At 36.8% G+C, this 19,012-nt stretch overlaps 1 long non-coding RNA gene across 1 annotated transcript; it reads left to right on the plus strand.

Annotated features, from left to right (window-relative positions):
* The first annotated feature begins 791 nt into the window (after window positions 1–791).
* Window positions 792–4,990, plus strand: LOC111923505 (uncharacterized). The gene is made up of 3 exons (XR_002861122.2): window positions 792–879; window positions 1,322–1,386; window positions 4,854–4,990. It is a non-coding gene; the product is annotated as an uncharacterized LOC111923505 (long non-coding RNA).
* The last annotated feature ends 14,022 nt before the right edge of the window (window positions 4,991–19,012 follow it).

Here is a 19,012-nt window from a genome sequence, read left to right on the forward strand (position 1 = left end):
CAATTTTTATTGGACTGTTAATTACTAGCATTTGAATTACTGATATAGAATTATGCTAATATTTTGTTATTTCTGCAACAGTTACCCGTCTTCTGGAGAGAAACGTGACTGGTATTGTTTTTGTGACTTTCTTGTTTTCTTCATTTACTCATTGTGGTAGGTAACAACAAGGATAAGACAGTGTTCAAATGCTCTTTCAAAAGCAGTGAGTAATTCTGCCAGGCTTAGGAAAAAATGCAGTGTCATTTCACTGCAGTCCCACCACCCTACTGTGACCTGTAGCTTAATGTGCACTGCCCTAACCTGGACTGTCAAGTACAAGTTGTATGTGGTCTCTTCTAATGTGATAGGAGAAAATTTTTATGAATACAGTCAGCACTGGTTCTCAGCTAGAGACTGAAAAAGCTGTGAATATTAAGTACAAAGACTGACCATCTTTTACTTAATTTTCTATTTTAGTTGAAAATGAGATATGCCTCTGAAGATTAGCCAGGTCCTCCAGAGTATTATAAGCCTTGCCTGTCAGCATATATATAATACAATTATAATACAATATACTTATACAATACAATTTTGTTTTGGAGTCCTACAGAGACTCCTAAAAATTCAGAAATGCAAGGTCAAACCCTGAGTGCTTTTAGGCGTACAAACCTGATTCATATAAATTTGTGATCATAAAAAGTTTTCTCTCTCTATTACATATTAGAACAATCTGAAGAATGACAGATCCCCAGTAGGATGAAAAAATGAAATATCAATATTTTAGTTCCTCTGCCTCCATATGGTATTATTATTCTTTTACTCATACACCCAATATTATGGCATCTAGTTTTTTGAACAGGAAGCGGAAGCAATCACCTTCCTAAGCACTAGTGCAAGGTAACTCTGTGAGAAATGCATATGCTGAAGGATGAGAGATATAATCATGGCTTGTTCCACCCATCCATAGCTTGAGAAATGAATACTTCTCAATGCAAGTTTTTAATTTGGTAATTAGACAGTCTTGTGTTTGATCTTAAGTTCATTTCGGAAGTAGTACTTCTGTAATTTGTAACCATCACTTTTTATTAACTCTTGGGAAGCCACACTTTTGTGTATTGGGAGATTAAGTGTAATCAGATTCCATTTCACTAAAGCACTGCTGTGTAAACCACTTCACCTCCTGTTTAACTGAGAAACTGAACACGGAGAGACTTTATGTTAACAAGGAAAGGATGAATATTTAAATTGGCTAGAATGGTATTATTGCTCTTCTGAGCCTCTTAGTACATAGTTACTGGCATTGCCTCTTTGTCTATCCTTATGTCATCCTTATTTTCAGGCATCTGCAAGGATTGGGAAATGCTCTGGCGTTATGAATAATACACTTGTAGCAGAGTTAGGATGGTAAGTGTTCAAAACAAGCTCAACAGTGTACGTATGTCATGAGCAAACAAATGCTGCATTTCTTCCCATGTTTCTAGTCAACTCTGAATTTTTGGAAAAATACAGTTTCTGGGGCATAACTTACCTGTGGCAGAACCTTTTCCCACTGGAGGAACAGAGACCAGCTCTTTTGGTGAAAACTGTTTACAGTTTTCAGTGTGCTCAGCAGACTCTTGTAATGGCTGGCTACAAGGAGTTTGCCAAGCACCCACTCCCAAGGACCTTTGACTGCAGAAACTGTTCTTCATTGGAAAATGCAAATTGAAAAGAAATGAAGACAGTTATTCTGTTGGAATGTTTATGCTATTAGTCTAGTGCAGGCTACCCAAGTCATGTCTGCTGATGAACAGAATTTACACATACAGTAAAAGAGCTGTAAAGATGTGATAGTGTATTTTGCCTTTTAGGCTCTGTTTTAAATGTCTGTCCCGAAACCTAATAAAATCTATGTTTTGTAGGGCTCTGAAGAACAGTAGTGCAGATTGGCAGATGTTTCGACCTGATGAGAGATGAAATTCTATTCTTAAACCATTAATTACTAAATACAAAATTTCCTGCACTTCAGCTGTGTTGCAAGAGAATTGATTGTGTTACCTTGAGACAGAAAAAAAAAAAAATAAAAAAAAAAAATGATGGTAGTTGTGGAAGATTTTACTTCAGTTTTAGAGAAATACAAGAAATATTTTTAAACCAAAATTTTATCCTATGCTTGTGGTGGAAGGAAAGAAAAATGCCTGTGCCTTAAGAAGCACATATTAAATCATAATCAGCAGGAGCATTCTTGGTGCTTAGATACTCAGTTAATCTAAGAACTTGTCTACAGTAAAAGAGTTGAGCATTTCTTGCTGTGAGTTTTCAACTTCTTTTGAAGATAACGTTACTTGGATTCTGGTCGGACTGAATCCATGACAAAAGAACTGGGACTATGAAATGAGAAAAAATGTTAGATTTTCTTACAAGGATTTCTATCTAGGTGGGGTGAATTTTTGCCAGAGCACACTTACGGTGATGGATCTGTTGGACTTGTGTCTTTTATGTCATGTCCTTCCTAGAAGCCAGGAAGATGCTGCTGCTACTGACTGTTTGTCAGGATCAGAGTGATAGCCTCTTGCAGAAGCACTTTGGCTTAGTTATTGGATCAAGAAACCATCTTTCTTAGCAGTTTTCTTGGCAGTTTTCTAGGTATATTTTTCAAATCTCTTTTTTCCCCTCTAGGATAGTTAATGGGTGAGCTCTGTAAAAAAATTGCTGTGCTTCCTCTGGAGATCAGGATGTTTTGGACATTTGTGTTTTGGTTATTTATCAGGGTATAATAAAGAGGCAGATATGAGGATTCTCTCTAGAAATGCATGAGGTGAAGATACCTGCAGATTTTGGGTAATGGGGAAAAGCTGCTGGTGAGTTTGGAATATGTCTATAAGATCTATTTTTATAAAATCTTTTTTTGCATGTTTTATCTTAAAGTTGTTAAAATGTGTTATTCTTAATTTCAGCGCTTAAGCTTGCATTTCTCTTCAAGCATGTGAATAACCCCAATAAAATGCACAGAGCTAATCTTATGCTGAAGTATTTTTGTTGATTCATGTCCCTAGAGAATTTGATACACGCAAAGAAAAACATATCTAAATATATGAGTATTGTTCCCAGGTTTGGTAGAAATATTTCTGCTTTCTGTATGTACTTATTGTAAGACGTTTCCCTTGAATGCAGCTTGAATATAATTTTGCTGTTTAGCAATCCAGATGCGAGAAACATGACATAAATATCTTGCCCTCTCTCCCTCCTTCCCTCGCTCCCCAACATTGCATTTGGCAAGTGTATTGATGTTACTATTTTATAAAGAATTTATAAAATTTTGGACAGTAATAACATACTTTTGTGCACTGTTCCATAAGCACAGAGAAAGTGCAAGACCGCTTACTCTCCTACTCCAATCCAATATAATATTGATCATTAAGCTGGAGAAACTCTATTATCACTCTGGAAACAGGATTAAACCACCCTTGTCCATAAGAGTTATTCATAATTTGTTTAGGAAGAATCAGGCCACAGGAGTAGATCTAAAATTATTAGTTTTGGTGGCTGGGGTGTATAAACTCTCAAAAAGGTGCACAGGATATATCCTGAGGGAGGCGAGTTTGTGAGGAACCCAAGGTTACTTACTCAAGGCTCACCAAACTGTAATAAAGAGTAGGTGATAGACATAGGCAGTGGGCAGCCCAGTTTTTCCTCTTTCTGTCCAGTAGGAAACTCTGCATGGTTCCAGGATATGACCTTTCTATTCCCTGTGGAGAGGAGGAAGCCGTAGCTGGCTCTGCATATCACAGCCCTCTGCTGTAGCAGTTGCGTGACTGGGGCCATGCAGAGAAGTGCCTCCTAACATTTCCATGGGAGGATTTAAAACTGGGCTCCCAGGAGTCCTTTTGGGACAGGGATCAACAACTGGGACTTCCTGTTCAGTCTGTTTTCCTTGGAGTTGTGGGTAGCCAGAATTGCATGGCAGAGCAGCTCTTTCATAAATGGCTGTAGGCAGAGCTCCAGGTGACAGGGTTAAATTCAGGTATTTTGGTAAATATCCCAAGTGAGGCTGGACAGACTCCAAGCCACTGTGTCATTTCAGGAATTGTCACTGATGTGATCAGTTACTGATGTGATTGCTTTAACTTGACCAGTAGATTTACAGCTCAAATTTGGCTTAAATACCTGTTGTATACCCTTTGTTTACCTGTGTGTCTTTGCCGTGCTCTGGGCATACACAGCAAATTGTGTTGGACCACAACCAAATGTAAGTGTGTCACAATCATGTTTTAGAAGCATAATTATGATACAATACTTGTGAAATGGTGTTTAAATATAAATAATTAATTTTATTTTGTTGCAGTTTTAGAATAATTGGTGGACTTGTTAGACTTTTCAACCTCAGTATCTCCTGGAATAAAGAAGGACAGGGTTTTCAAAAGATGATGTTTTTCTTATAATTGGTTAAAAAAAAAAATACTGTTTGTCTTCATTTACTATGAGAATCATAGAATTTAGAGATGGGGAAGGCTTATTACTTTATGTAGTCCATTGCCTTCCCCAGCAAAATGGTTTTCTACCACAGATTTTCCAGTGCTTTTGGCAATTTAATTTTAAATATCTCAGCAAATAAACAGCATTTTCACTGCTTCTCTAGGTAAGTTTTTGAACACCTTTTTATTTTTTTTTCCCCAAGCGATTTCATTATATTTTACTTTATATTTAGCATAAATATATAGATAGCTAGATGGATATAGATATCTTTTAAAAGACAGAAATTTGTTATCTAAGATTTTCTGGGTTAGATAGAGAAAAAAAAAAAGTTATTTCCAGTCCAATGCTGTAGATACCAAATGCCTCAGCAAATGCTGAGGTTTTACAATTATGTTTTCATATCTATTTTGTTGCAGTAAGGATCCCCTGAAGAGTGAGAGAGGATATACTATTGAAAAGAATTCTTTCAAATACATCCTGATTTAAAAAAGGGTCTCCCATTACTATGATTATTTATCACAGCCATTTTGCATAGTGCTAATTGCAATGACAGGTAAGCAAAATGAGATTTGTAAATTATATCTCTGTATTTTAAATTCATGACTACATCTTTGCTCCTGTCCTTAATAATTCTTGCTGTCAGGCACTGCAGATCTTTGTAGGCATTCCTTCTGAACTAACACTGTTATTGTTGAAACAAATTGCACTGGTCTTCTTCTTTTAATCTCTCTAAAAGATTAAAGATCAAGTAAAGAAAAACATTTTAGAGGCACAAAAAGCTAGCATTCACTTTCATTTTGTTTCACCTTTAATCAAACTGTAACTGCTCCTGCTAGAAGTGTTTTTGTAGCACATCTATTTGTCCAGAAAAGTGATGATTTGTCACCTCTTTGGGACAACTTATGTGATAACAATGACTTAGTGTGTAAGACTGTACAACAAAGGGATGATTAAAAGGAATTTCAGAACACAAAACAGGTCAGTTTAAGAAAATAAGCCTAAAAATATAGCTTGTTAAAACAGTTCATATAAAAATAAAGATAGCATCCTCTAATTTAAAATTTATATATATCTTTAATATTTAAAGTTTTTAAATAATATTTTTATTCATTTTCTGTATAGTTGGAGTCCAAATAGATAAAGGTCTTCTAGTATTTTTATTCTTGGTAATAGAATCATTCATGGTTAAAATTTGGAAGGCTTAAGTTCCTTAATAAATGGTATCTTAATGACATCACATGATTTACTACATAGCTGTAGATCAGTTCATGACCAAAAAAAAGGGATTTGAAACTCCAATTGCCTTCATTTTACTCCTATTGTCTTAATTTCATACCATAAACTTCTGGTGTTTTCCCTCAAAAATGATAAAGTTCTTAAGAAGTGGATCTGCTGCCCTCCCTTCCCAAAAATACTGTTGAGACTTATGTGCATGCTAAATTTTTTGAAGTACTTAATGAATTTTTGATATGTTGTATTTGACTTTTGTGTATTTTTTTTTCCAAGGATTTTAGCTTTATCCATAGGATACCTATAGAGATATTTTGCTCAAAATAAAACAAAAAATTAGGTAGAAATGAATCCATTAGGAAGTAGTGCTCCCATCTGAGGAGTCATTTGCTACCTTTGGTTGTCAAAATTGCTGAGCAAAGTAAGCAAATGAGCAAGTTTGTTGTCCAGGAAGTTAAAGATAGAAATCTTCAAAATTTATGCATTCCTGTGAGGAACCTTTTGGATTTGGATCAGTTTCTTGTGAGAAATCTTCCCACCAAAGCTTCTGATGGAACTGAGGAAACATAATGTATTTCATTGATTAGGAGTTTACTGGATAACCAGCAGTGGTGAGACCTCTAACCACCATGAGTAAATGTGATTAGATGCTAAAAAAATTACTAAAATTTCATTAATCAGACTTTATGGCCAAATGCAATTTCCAGAAAGTAAAATCTTATTTCCTTTACAAATTTGTCTTTGTCTCTTTACTGCTGTTATCCTGAGCAATTTTTAATTTTCAAACCTGATGAATATCTGCAGTTATCTGTCATATCATACATCTACACTCCAGTCTAGCAGTGTTGCTATAGCTCCTCAGGATATGCCTGAGCTGGCTTTAAAACTGCTCCTGTGGGTACCCAGCACAGTGTAGCCAGACAGGGGCCTGGAGTTTCATTTAGGCTGTTTGATGTATTTAGGCTTTAACAGTCTGTACTGAGACTCATCCTGCCTCAGGATGGACTTTTGTCTGTCACTAAATAGGTTAGTTAAGTCATATTGAATATGTACATCCAAGCTACCCTGTCTAGTGTCAAACCAGCATATTCTTTATTCCACTGGAAGTTGCATAGGGTAAAGAAAGGTCAGTGTGTTCAGACTCCTGTGGAGGGAATAAAGGGATTTGTAACATCTAAGTGGCCTGCAGTAGCTTCAAACTGAAAAAAATACAATGCAGGAGTTACATCATTGCCTTGAGTGTTTATAATATTTGATTTCTCTCCCCAGTAGGTGTATAAATGACCAAACTCTGACAAGAGTAATGGATTTGAACAAATCAACCTTAACAAAGAATATTGCAGTCTAGAGTATTCAGCCCAATCCCTATGTCATTTAGCATAAAAGCAGTCAAGAAAACCAGTACCAATTTCTTGTGTCATTCCCACCCTCCTTAGATTACTTGTCTGAGATTTATTTTTACAAGTTTCCATTTTATAGTATCTTTTTATTACCAGTGATAGAAATATATTTATTTTAAAACAGGATGTAATAATATAGCAGTGTGTTGCCCTTTGTTCAATGCCATATTTTACTTTTTCTTCTTGGTAGTAGTAATGATAATAATACTTAACACTCATAGTACCCCATGTATTGAAAAGACCTTTGCTGCCAACAACTTGGTATCTTGTGTAGACTAGTTAGATATTGTATCTCCGTTGTAGAAATAATCTGAGACAGAAGATCTTTAACAACTAACCTTTGAAAAGTATTCCTAATTGTCTCTCACTGAATTCTTTTACGTATAACTCCAGTTTCTGAGGGTTCCTGGCCTCTTCTTTTACCTTCAACAGGGGAATAAACTATTACTCTAAAAAGAGTAACCAAGTAGGATAACTGGCAGTGTGTCTCCAATTAAGTAAGATGCTGTTTCCTATTATATGCATTCTTTCCTTCAGTTCCGTACTATACCCAGTGTGTGCTCCACCCCTCTTGAAGCCACAGATCCACTGCTGCAGGGCTCAGCAGACAAACCTCAGCCCCTGGAGACTCTAGAGAGTCTCTAGTTACACTGCTTTTCCTTCTCACTTTCTTTCCATCAATCATCTCAGTATTCCTGCATATTATCTGCTGAGTTATCCATGCATTCCCTCTAATTGTAGTGCCTTCCTACCATTCTTCTGTTGTTACCTTCCTATGCTTGCTTGCAAGTGGTTGAAGAATCTTAGTGGTATAATTGTCATGGATCTACCCATCCAAAAGAATGTTAAAATTAAGAGCAGTGTTCCAACATATGTTACGCCCCACACTCACTACGACCATCTTTTGTGTGCAGGAGTTCACATTTGCTTTTGCTTTCCTTCCCTCCCACACGTACATTTCCTACACACACACACACACACACACATCTGTTTTCCTTTCTCCAATCAACAGTAAAATTTGGCTGCTTAAATAGAACTATTAGTATATTTGGGCATCTGTAGCTGTACCATTCAGAATGAAAATATCATGTATTTTATCTGTCTACACTAACTTTTTTAAAAGAACCTGCCATGAGAGTATTTCTAGTCCAGGAAAAGACCAGAAGACAGCATGAAAAGCTGTCCTGTGGGACAGCTTTTTGGTCTCTCTACTTGTATTATTTTACAGTGTAGGGCTGATGACTTTGATATATTTAATATGCATTGAAAGTTTATTGTATTTTTAGGATTTTTGCACATGCTGCTTATATATCAATGTAATATGTAGGATAGCATATGAGGGTTTTTATCGCTGAGGTTTTATCAAAACTGGACAGAAAATAAAATTGGATAATCCTCTTTTTTCATTTGGGGGGCTTTCTTTTTTTAAATAGTTCACCTCTTCCAGTGTTGGTTTAACCAAAAAAAATCTGATCTGAAATGGGCTCTTGAACAAAGATCTAATTTAAATATAGATAGAAAAGGGCAACATTTTTTCCTTTACTGCATTTTGTGCATTCCAGCAAAGTCTGCCTGTACATGCTGATGATTATTTACAAATAAGTTTCTGTTTCTCTCCCCCAAAATATTTTCCATCTTGAGAATATAGTCTTCCAATAACCATTTTATGGTTAAAGTTATAAACCAATTTTTTATTAAAAGCTTTTAATGCTGACTTCCATAAAGGAAAACTTTTCTCTTTTAAATTTTGAAGTGTGATGTATAGTAAAAAAAGATACTTGAAAAGGACTCAAGTTTAACAGCACAAGTGGTTTTTTTTGAGAGGTTTGAAACTGTAAAGAAATTGTTTTAATTTTTACAGCAAGAAAACCTTTGCTTTTGTTAAGCCATAGAGAAATGTCTTGTCAAGAGACTCAATGCTCTGGTCTAGCATGAGAAAGCATTGCAGTTATTATTAAGTAGGCAGGTCTTTCCTTATTAGATTGTGCTCAATGCAATGAAGATACTAGAAATGCTTGAACATCAATTAAAAAGAAATGTTTCTTAAATCTTACAAGAGCAAGCAGCTCCTTTTAGCAGAACTGTACCCCTGGGAAACAAGAGAAGCGGAAAGGGCAGAGGCTTCCTTGTTTTTGTATGTCATGCTTGGGTCTTTAAATAAGCAAAGAGACAAGATCTCTGAGTACATCCAATAGTTTCACACTGCTGAAAGGAGGATTTCAGGGTCTGTTATCCCTGCTTCCTCCTCCACTTTTCATTACTTCTGCCCCAAGGTCCAACTTCTTTTTTACAGCCACTGTTACTTGTTCAGCCACTCATGAGTGGATTCAGCTTGTTAAGTAAGCAGAAAACTGTGTAGTTTTTTGCTGAACTAAGCAGGCTTTTGCAATTTTACTTGTTATATTTGTTATGAAAAAGTGAGTACCAACACATAACAAACAAACAAACAATCATAGTCCTGAAAAACATACAGTATTTCAGAAATCAGAAGGATTACTTGTGTGCTTAAGCCATTATGAGTTCAAAACCCGAGAATGAAACAATTTATCTTTTCTGATGGAAAATAAAAACAGGATGCTTTTATACCAGAACCATAGAATTTCTGCAGTCACTATCACCCCAGAGTAATTGAGAAACAAGGTTATTTTTTCATTTAATGGTCTGCATGGATGCTAGGATTTCACAAACACTGACTTAAGTCAAGGTTAAATTGCTTTCCTCTTTTTCAGTTTTAAAACTGGCAAACTTTCCTATCCTTAACCTCTCTGGTTTTAGCCCCTTGTGTTTTCCAGAAAGTTCAGAGACAAATTGCATTCTTTACCTTGTTTGTAAATTCCCTTTCCCACTTCTGTTTGTTTGTTCAGTGCTCTGAAATAAGCAGGCTATGTTTCCTTTCTATTGAAAATGATGTAATGGGCAAAACATTGGAATTAGTAATGAAAATACTGAAGTCTTCATTCCATAAGAGAAAAATACTGAAGGTGCCAAACTAAGCTCTTCTATAAACTTTTTAGGTTTTCTGCTCTTTGAAGAGCTCTGAATGTTTTTTCAGACCATTATTAATGAAAACTAATATAATGTCTTTGGCTTTTGGTGCAAAGTATCCTTTTCTTTTAAGTGAGGAGAAAGAACCAGATGAATCTTGATTTTCAAAACTTGGTTTCTACTGAATTAACATGTAGTGCTTTATTTCTGCAAGTATCCTAAAACTTCAATAAAATGGGTTCTGAAAATAGTTACCCTTCCAAAAGGCCAAAATTAGACATAACATCCTTGTAAGTGCATGTGTTCAAGAGCAGGGTATTTTAAGACCTGCATTTTAATCTAAACATGTGTTTGCTATCAGCTACAAAGGCTAGGCTTTCACAGATTGTTCTCTGCACAAGGAAAATATTTTTTTGTTTTTGAGGCATAATATGGGTGCTTTTACCTTTACTAACCAACAGTGGTGAAGACAAAAGAAGTTGAACCCATGGTTCAGCATATTTTGGCCTGATTCCAGCTCTTTTTTCTGCCTCTGAAAATAAATATACTCTCTGAACTGCAATAACTACAACCCACCTACACTGTTATGATGCTCATTACAGCACGTCACAAGAGGGACTCAAAAAACTATCTCTTTGTAAGGAAAAACTATTTATGATGCCTGGTATTAAAATTTAAATGCATATTCTTATATTGATCCTCTTGAGGAAAAGGAAACCTTGTATGAGGGAATGAAGTTTTATTTACACACTGAATCTGAATATCTGTAATGGCAATTGTTCTACAGATAGAAAAATCACAGAAGGAATTCTAGATGCAAAATAGAAGGATGAGAATGGATAATTAGCTGAATTTGTGACAAAAGAATTGTTGCACAATTTGACTCAAATATCAGTAATCTAGTGGAACTACATAGTTCCTTCCACTCTGGAAATAGGATATTGAACAAAAAGCAGAAAGGTCAGTAATGCCATTTGTCTCACTGGCTTTCTTATACAATATAAGAAATAGATTGGTTATGAGTTGTCAACCATGGATTGCATAGATTACAGAAACAGAAAAAAAAAAAGAATGGAATTATGAGGGGTTTTTTTGTTCATTTTGCCTTCAGTAGTTGAACTTGGAATGAAAAATTAAAAAAGGGCACTCTCTTGACACGCCAGTAGTTTACAGCTCTTTAATTATAAATCTTAACTTTGGCCTTCTCATCCAAAATGTTTAGAGTTTTCTAAAATCTTGTTTTAGGACTTGCAGAGCAAGCATTTTCAATCTGAGAAGTATAGAAGAAGCCTCAGTTAAGCATTGTCACAAGAAGACTTATTTGAGAGCCTGTTACTAAATCTTGTCCTTCAGTATGCAGATCCAGAGTCATTGTGATTACTATTGCCTTTGCAGATGAGCAAGCTGTGTTGCAACTGTTTTTAGGAATGTTTTGTTGCCATTAATTTAGCAGTCACTTTTCTTTTTATGGGCTTTCCTTACTTCAGAACTTGAGACTTATCTACATGGAGCAATTTGTGAAAATTAATGTGAGTCAACTAAAGATGTGACTTAGAAATAGATCAGTTAAACGTCATTAAAACCCCTAAGGACCTTCTTATCCAGAATTCAAGTGGTCCTAATTTAATTTAATTTACTTCATCAGTGAAGTTGGATCATTCAAATGTAGATTCTAAAGGAGAACATCAACATTAGGATTTAATGTAGTTTTACAGCTTCTCTTTAAAGTAACATTTTTAGTTAATTCACTTTCCTGATTGTCCTCATATAAATAAATCCCTAATCCCACAAGTGTTTTTAGTTCTGGCTAATCCTTGACACTACTTAATAGGGGACTGCATAATCCAGATAGTGTCTATACCAATTGCTGTGTTGGAACACATCCAATTTCCAGTCTCTGCTGCATCTGTTAAGACTCTTCTCTGACTATTCAGTTTTACCAGCAAACTATGGGGCAGTTGTAAGGCAGGCTAAACCTATGGCAAGAGGGTTTTGTTCCCCAAAATCAATTAGCAGATACTAATACAATGAGACTCATCTATTAGCCAAGCTAAAAAGCTTTTAAGCTGATCTGCAGGGGATATCTTTAGCATCTACATCCAGACTTTCCCTGAGGGGTGAACCATTTTCTGTTAAATGTCATGCTTGAGATGATGCTTGAACCTTGTTGTAATGCCGAGGTGCAATTTTGGACAGAGCTGGAGAGGTCTGTGTAGGGGGCAATTTAAATTCCATACTGGATTTCATAGGTGTCAATCAGCAAGGGCTGCATGGAGGATGTATAGGATCAGCATATTTTCAGCAGGCAGCTCAGGCATTTAGGTAATTTTAGGTGCTTTGCGTAGATGATGGTATTATATATTTCTCCAAAGGGACTTAATGCTGGTAGAAAATTAGACCATTTGAGCTATGTTTCTAAACCAAATTTGAACTGCTGCGCTTTTCCTTTGTTTACTTTCCAGTGGATTTTAAAGTAAAGACACAGAGATGAGTAAAAAATATGGATAGTGATGACACTGTTGAAGTAGAGTAGTGTTTATGGTATGTAGAGATGTGAATTTCTGCCTTGTGACAAAACTGTGTGATTGATCCTGCTATGCATATGGGCTGGTTTGAGCTGTGGTAGAGTTAATTTCTTCACAGTGGCTCTTGTGGGGCTCTGCTTTGGATTCCTGATGAAAACAGAGTTGATAATATCGAGATATTTGGGTTATTGCTGAGAAGGGCTTGTACAGACTCAAGGCCTTTTCTGCCTGTCGTACTGCCCTGCAAGAGAGAGGGCTGGGGGTGCACAAGGAATTGGGGAGACTCAGCTGGAACAGCTGCCCCCTATGGACCAAAGGCATTTTTCACACCATATGGAGTCACGCTCAGCATATAAAGAAGGGAAGAAGGAAGGGGGAGACATTTGGAGTGATGGTGTTTGTTTTCCCAAGTTACCATTAGATGTGATGGAGCCCTGCTCTCCTGGGGATGCTGTAACACCTGCCTGTCCATGGGAAGCAGTGAATTAATTGCTTGTTTTACTTTCCTTGCATGTATGTGTGTCTTTTGCTTTACCTTATTGATCTATCTTTATCTCAACTCATAAATTTTCTTACTTTTGCTCTTCTGATTTTCTCCCCCATCCCACCAGGGGGAATGAACAAGTGACTAAGTTGCTGACTGAAGTTGCACCACAACAGCATGCATCCCTGGTCATTTGGGTTGAATAGCTGAAAGTAATGAAGTGGGTGGACAGATGCATCCATCATTTGTATAAAATTGGCCTCAGAAACAGTGGTTTTAACTATGCTGGCTTTATAAGCTGCCAAGTTCAGAAGAGACTTTTGAGCTGAATTGCTTTTGGATTCTACCAACTACATTGATCAGTTCTCCGCTATTTACAGTGGGAGTGAGAACATCTAGGTCACATGTAGAACCTGATTTTTAGATGTCTTAATCTAGAGGAAAGTCCTAATTTATTGCTAAGCATAAAATGGGGCTTTTTGATCTCTGAATCTGTGTACAAACACTAACATGATAATACAGTAAATTCCACATTAGAGCTCTTAGTCTTAGATGGAAACCACCCTGGCCACAGGACAAAACAGTCCCACTCACATGGCTAGGTTAGACTTCTCTGAAAAATTTTGGTTGACTTTGGTTTGCTCCTGCTGACCTTATGCCAATGGCCCATGGATGGTCTGTATCCCTCCAATTTTAGGGATTACTGAAATAGGAGTACAGACATTTCCTCTTGTGGGGACCCCCCCCCCAAAAAAAAAAACCCAAATAAAAACCAGCACCCCAATATTTTGAAAGTCTTCTGATAATTTCACTTGTATTTTAGGTCTTGGTCAAAAGAAGGCAGTTTCAGTGGCTAGGTATCAACTAATTTTGAATTTATAGTAGTGCAATAGTATAATCATTTCTTCCTTGGGAACCAAGTTTTCAAAAAAGGTTTCCTACCCATGTATTTAAAAAGGCGCTCAAACCTAGCATCTGAGCTCTGATAAATCATAGCCTGAGGTGGTCTGGTTGGAAAATGAGAAGCCACTGAATAAAGAAAATGCTGAAATTTCACTCTCCATAGGGATTACCAGTTTCATTAGCCTCAGTGAAAACCACATTTCACTAAATTTAGAGCTACAGCAGAGCTCAATACAGATAATGCATTTAATGTATGCTCTGGGCAGTGAAGTTGAAACTATTTTCAAGTAATTTTCTTCAGTGTTGGATGCAGCCATCCTGTAAGTTTCCTGATAACTTAGAATTTTTCTTTCTCAAAACAGCAAGTGATACTGTTCCAAAGCACCTAACATTTTCTATGACAAAGGTGTATCATCATTTCCCATAGAGTCATGTTTTATCACCACCTGGTAATATAATGTCACAGTGTGGTAGCACATGCAATTTAAAGATACGGTTTTATCCCCCAGTTCTGTAGTCATATCAAACACTGTTGAATGATGTAGAGGCTTTTCTTTTTTCTTTTCTTTTTTTCTTTTCTTTTTCACATATGAATCTTAAGTTTACCAAATTAAAGACAGTTAAGGTTTGGTGTGGAGGCAAAAACCCCCAGCGTATTCTCCTTAGAAAAATGAAGATATAGAGATGGTGTATTTATACAAGGCAATAGAAGTGTGTGAATAAGAAAATAAGTGATGATATGGAAGACAAAGCATAATTCTATGGCAAGTATGGTTTGTTTTTTTCATAATATTGTTACCTACAGAAGTAAGCCACTGGACTTTACTGTATTATGGGCAGACACCAGACATTTATCTCATTTTTCATAGCATCAACTGTTCATTTTTCTGCCCTGAAGCCTTTAAAAATTACCTTTGACAATGCACAGGTAAGCTCAATTATGTAGTAAATATTAACTTTTCAATAGTTAAGGTGATGTGACTTCATGACCTATGACTATGGCTTTTGGTGACAACAGCAGTCAAACAATACTAAAATTAAACAGAAGTTTACTTGGATGTTTATGTTGGTTCTGGAGAGATTATTTTTAGGAATAAGCTTTATACTTCCAGATTAAATCTGCAATTTTCTAGGACAAAAATTTTGGTCTTGTAGTAGGTTTTTGGCTATACATTTTAATCAAATTGTCTATGTGGTAGTTTACCAATATTTAAGAATTTGGAGATTTTAAACAACTCTTTGATGTAGAGGACTGTGTGCTATTAGAAAGAAGATGTTGTATATCCCATCCATGTTGGATGGCCACTTTATGTTGTGTTTATTTCAAAACAGAAAAAGTGCAAATACTTGCACAGGCTTAAGACATAGTGGGGCATGGCCAGGAAGAGCTAAATATGTGGTGATAGAATTAATACAAGGTGATAGAATTAATGTCTTGTGAAAAGACAACTGTTTTCAAAGTTATGTGCTATGTTCTACATGGCTGAGTGGTAACTAAACCCTTCAAGCCTCTTGCACACCATTTCTCTAAAGGGCATGTATCTTACAGGGATTTTTAACAGCTATGAAGTTCTCTGTAGGGACTTGTGCTCCTTGGGGCTGGAACAACAGCAAATTGCAGTCTTTCCCATATTACTAAACAGGCAGAAGTATTGCATAGAATAGAGCTCTACTATATAAAAGATGAACTGATCTACTGTATTGTGCTTTATTTCTAGTGTGCAATTTATTTTGAAAGGCTCAAGGGTGGCTGGAATTAAAGCTCTCAGAAATAAATGTTTTTGTCATTGTTGTTCATTTAAACAGAGGGATTATCTGAAAACTGCACTGCTAGGGTACCTACCATTTTTTTTAGCTTTTTTCACTTCTTTTCCCCTTGGTGTGAAGGAAGCGGTAGCTAAGAAATTAAATTGTATTAATGAATTCCCATGAAACAGATCATAGCAGCAGTAAGGAAATCTGTGGTCAAACTTGGAATCAGATGATACAGATAAACCTTCATGAATAGTTCTGTCTCAAACCCTTTAATTTATGGTTCACAGGAATTCTGAACAAATAAGCAACAACTGGGGCACTGTTCCATATTTAAAATCCTGCCTAACTCCAGAGGGATGAATTTTAAGTGTGAAGAGTGACTCTAGGGATGGTGAAGAGCTGTCTAAGAGCAAGTAGGTTTTTTGGGGTGACAGGTATTGTTTCCATGAGGCCTAAACACTGAGGAGTGCAGAGGCTTACTACTGAGAATTATTTGGCTTTTTTCAAACTTGATTTAGTGTCTGCAAAAGTGTTTTCCAGATAATTGCTGAAATTGAGCCAATGCAGTGTCTACTGTGACCTCCACATGGTAGATTATAGACTCTACTAGCAAAGACATTGCTTAAAGGATTTTTGGAAGAGGAACTGTGTATTCTGCTCTAGTGAATTGTGCAGCAGAGAGTTTTTCTTGCATTCCTTGACCTCTATAGAAGAGTAATGACATAAGGGAAAGAAATACACTTCTGTATACAAACAGGTGGATCCAAACCATCTTCAACTTGCTGGGAGCCTAATAGAGCCTTTTCTCACTTAGCAGTTGTGGGAAAAGAAAACCCCAATCTGCAGTGTTGGGAATTACCTGTTGCCTTAGAAATTTCCTAATAGCTTCAGTTAGGTGCTTCTTTATTTTGTCCCCTAGGTTGCGGTGGAACGTTACTCATGGTGCAGCAGGTGCACGTTCCCTACTAGAACTAACTGTGTAGTGCAGTGCAGGGTTGTCATATCTGTGGTCTTCTTCCAGAGGTGGCTGACAGGTCAGCTAAATGTTAATGAACTATCTTTGCCTCTGGGGTCTAGGCCCTCACAACTGTGCAAACTTTCCACATGCTGTTCTGTCAGACTACTTTCAAGGTTTTACAGATCCTTGTTTTCCCTTCACTGCTTTCTTTCAGTTGGTCTGCTTGCCTTTGCCCTTCTTTCTATTACTCTGGTATGGAACCTGCTCCAGGTGTGAGCTTGGAAGGATGAGGACAAGGAAATGAACCTTCTTGTCAGGGAGAGAAAGACTTTGGGCATGCTTTTTCCTCTTTCGTGGTTCCTCAGAGGCATCCCCACTTTTTGTAAAAGCTTTGGTTTTGAATTCCCTTGCTGAAAGGGAGTATAAAATGCAGCTTTCACAAAATGCTGTGATATCAGGTGAGATGAAGAGCCAAGTGATATTAGTATTAGAAGAGGTAGTTAACTACTCTTCTTCAAAAACAGCATTTGTCATTCTTCTGTGTAATGGACTTGTTTGTGTCTCTTGAGAAAGAGGCAGTAAGCTAATAACTTACCATCTTTCTTAGGAAGCCAGTATAAGGAATTGTTTTCAGTATCTCTCCGAGTGGAGTTGACTACAAATTAGTATATTTCCTCCCTGAAATGGATGTATTTTCTATTATTATTCTGTCACACCAGAGCCTGTCTGCTACTTGCTGTGATACTGTTAATATTGTGGCACCTTCATTCCACTGCTCTCTGGAAGTAGTTACCTCTTGTCTACAGTGTTAAGATGAATAAAAGAGAGAGCCTTTAATATGGTGTCTAAGGATAATGATCACCAGAATACTTTTGCTTCAAAGGTTTGCTTTTTTTTGGCTAGCTTTGCCAGCATTTTTTATTCAATCCCACTTTTATTTATTAATGAAATCATTAGTTTACAGAAATAAGTAAAGACAGCTGAAGATAATAATTGTTGCAAGGATATAGTGGTGACGTAAAAGTATTTTTTCCAGAAAAATAATGAAATAGAAAAGAGATTGATGAGGGTTTGCAAGCTTGCTCCCTCTTGAAATGATGTATTCCTTTCTTTGCCAATAGTGCTGACTGTGTTGGTTGATTCTGAAGGGAAGATGTGATTAAAATGGGCAAGAGCTCATTTCTGACTACCTTCCCAACTCCAAAGAAGAAAGCAGAAGAAAGGAAAAGAATAGGAGCCATAGCTACAGACTAACTGATTTTAAATAATCTCACCTGTTTAATACGTGGAAGAAATATTTTGTAGATGGTGTAACCTACTGGTTTTGTGGTGCTGTTTATTTTGGTTGTTGTTTGTTTTTGTTTGTTTTTAATTACAGCAAACTCAAATACCCCAAAACCCTGGATAATAATAGACCTGTGTCACAAAACCGTCACTTTTCCAAACAGTTCTGAATGCAAGGTGTTGAGTACTTAATAGCATCCTCATAATAAGGCCTTGGAATTCTTTGTAAAACTCATCCTTAATCACAGAATGAGTTGAGTTAGAAGGGATCCACAAGGATCATCAAGTCCTACTCCTAGCCCAATACAGCATCATCCCAAACAATCACACTGTACCTGAGAGCATCGTCCAAGCTCTTCTTGAGCTCTCTGAGTCTGGTGCTGTGACCAATTCCCTGGGGAGCCTGTTCCAGTGCCCAGCCACCCCCTGGGTGAGAAGCCTTTTCCTAATATCCAACCTAAACCTCCCCTCTCACAACTTCAGGCCATGAAGAAAAGCAACAAGCTAAGAAAGGATAAATGTGTGGGTAACTGTTACCTGAGCAATATTTGTGATATTTGGCCATGTGACCTTCTTATTATTTACTTTATGTAACTTAGCAGGTAGATATAAAGATATTAGAGCTGTTAATAGCTTCTGGCTGTACCTACACATTTCATGTGAACTTCATGGCCCCAAGATGCTTTGAAACCTTGCAACCTGAAATTGTACGTCTCTGTTACAAGCAGTTTTCCTTGAGCTGGAGTTTGAGCTCACATAAAGCCCCTTCAGTAGGACTTGGTGGGCCTGAGAAGACAAGTTCATTTTGCTGACCTCCATGATAAGATGCATCCTAAGGGCAAATCAGTCACAGTGTCCTGCAGCACATCCCTGAAGAAAGCTTATGTGCTCTCAAAGTTCCATGGGGTTTCTCTGCTAGATGCATTAGTTAAGTTGCTTAAGTTAAGTTGCCCTTCAGTGGGCTGTTGCAGGGAAGTACTGTGAAGAGGTGACAAATTCAGCTTCCATCTGAGCTTCAGGCTATTTCTACACTCTTGTTGGGATGATATCA

The sequence above is a fragment of the Cyanistes caeruleus genome, chromosome 1 (assembly GCF_971803275.1).
Source record: "Cyanistes caeruleus chromosome 1, bCyaCae1.hap1.1, whole genome shotgun sequence".
In the NCBI taxonomy this organism is placed as follows: domain Eukaryota; kingdom Metazoa; phylum Chordata; class Aves; order Passeriformes; family Paridae; genus Cyanistes; species Cyanistes caeruleus.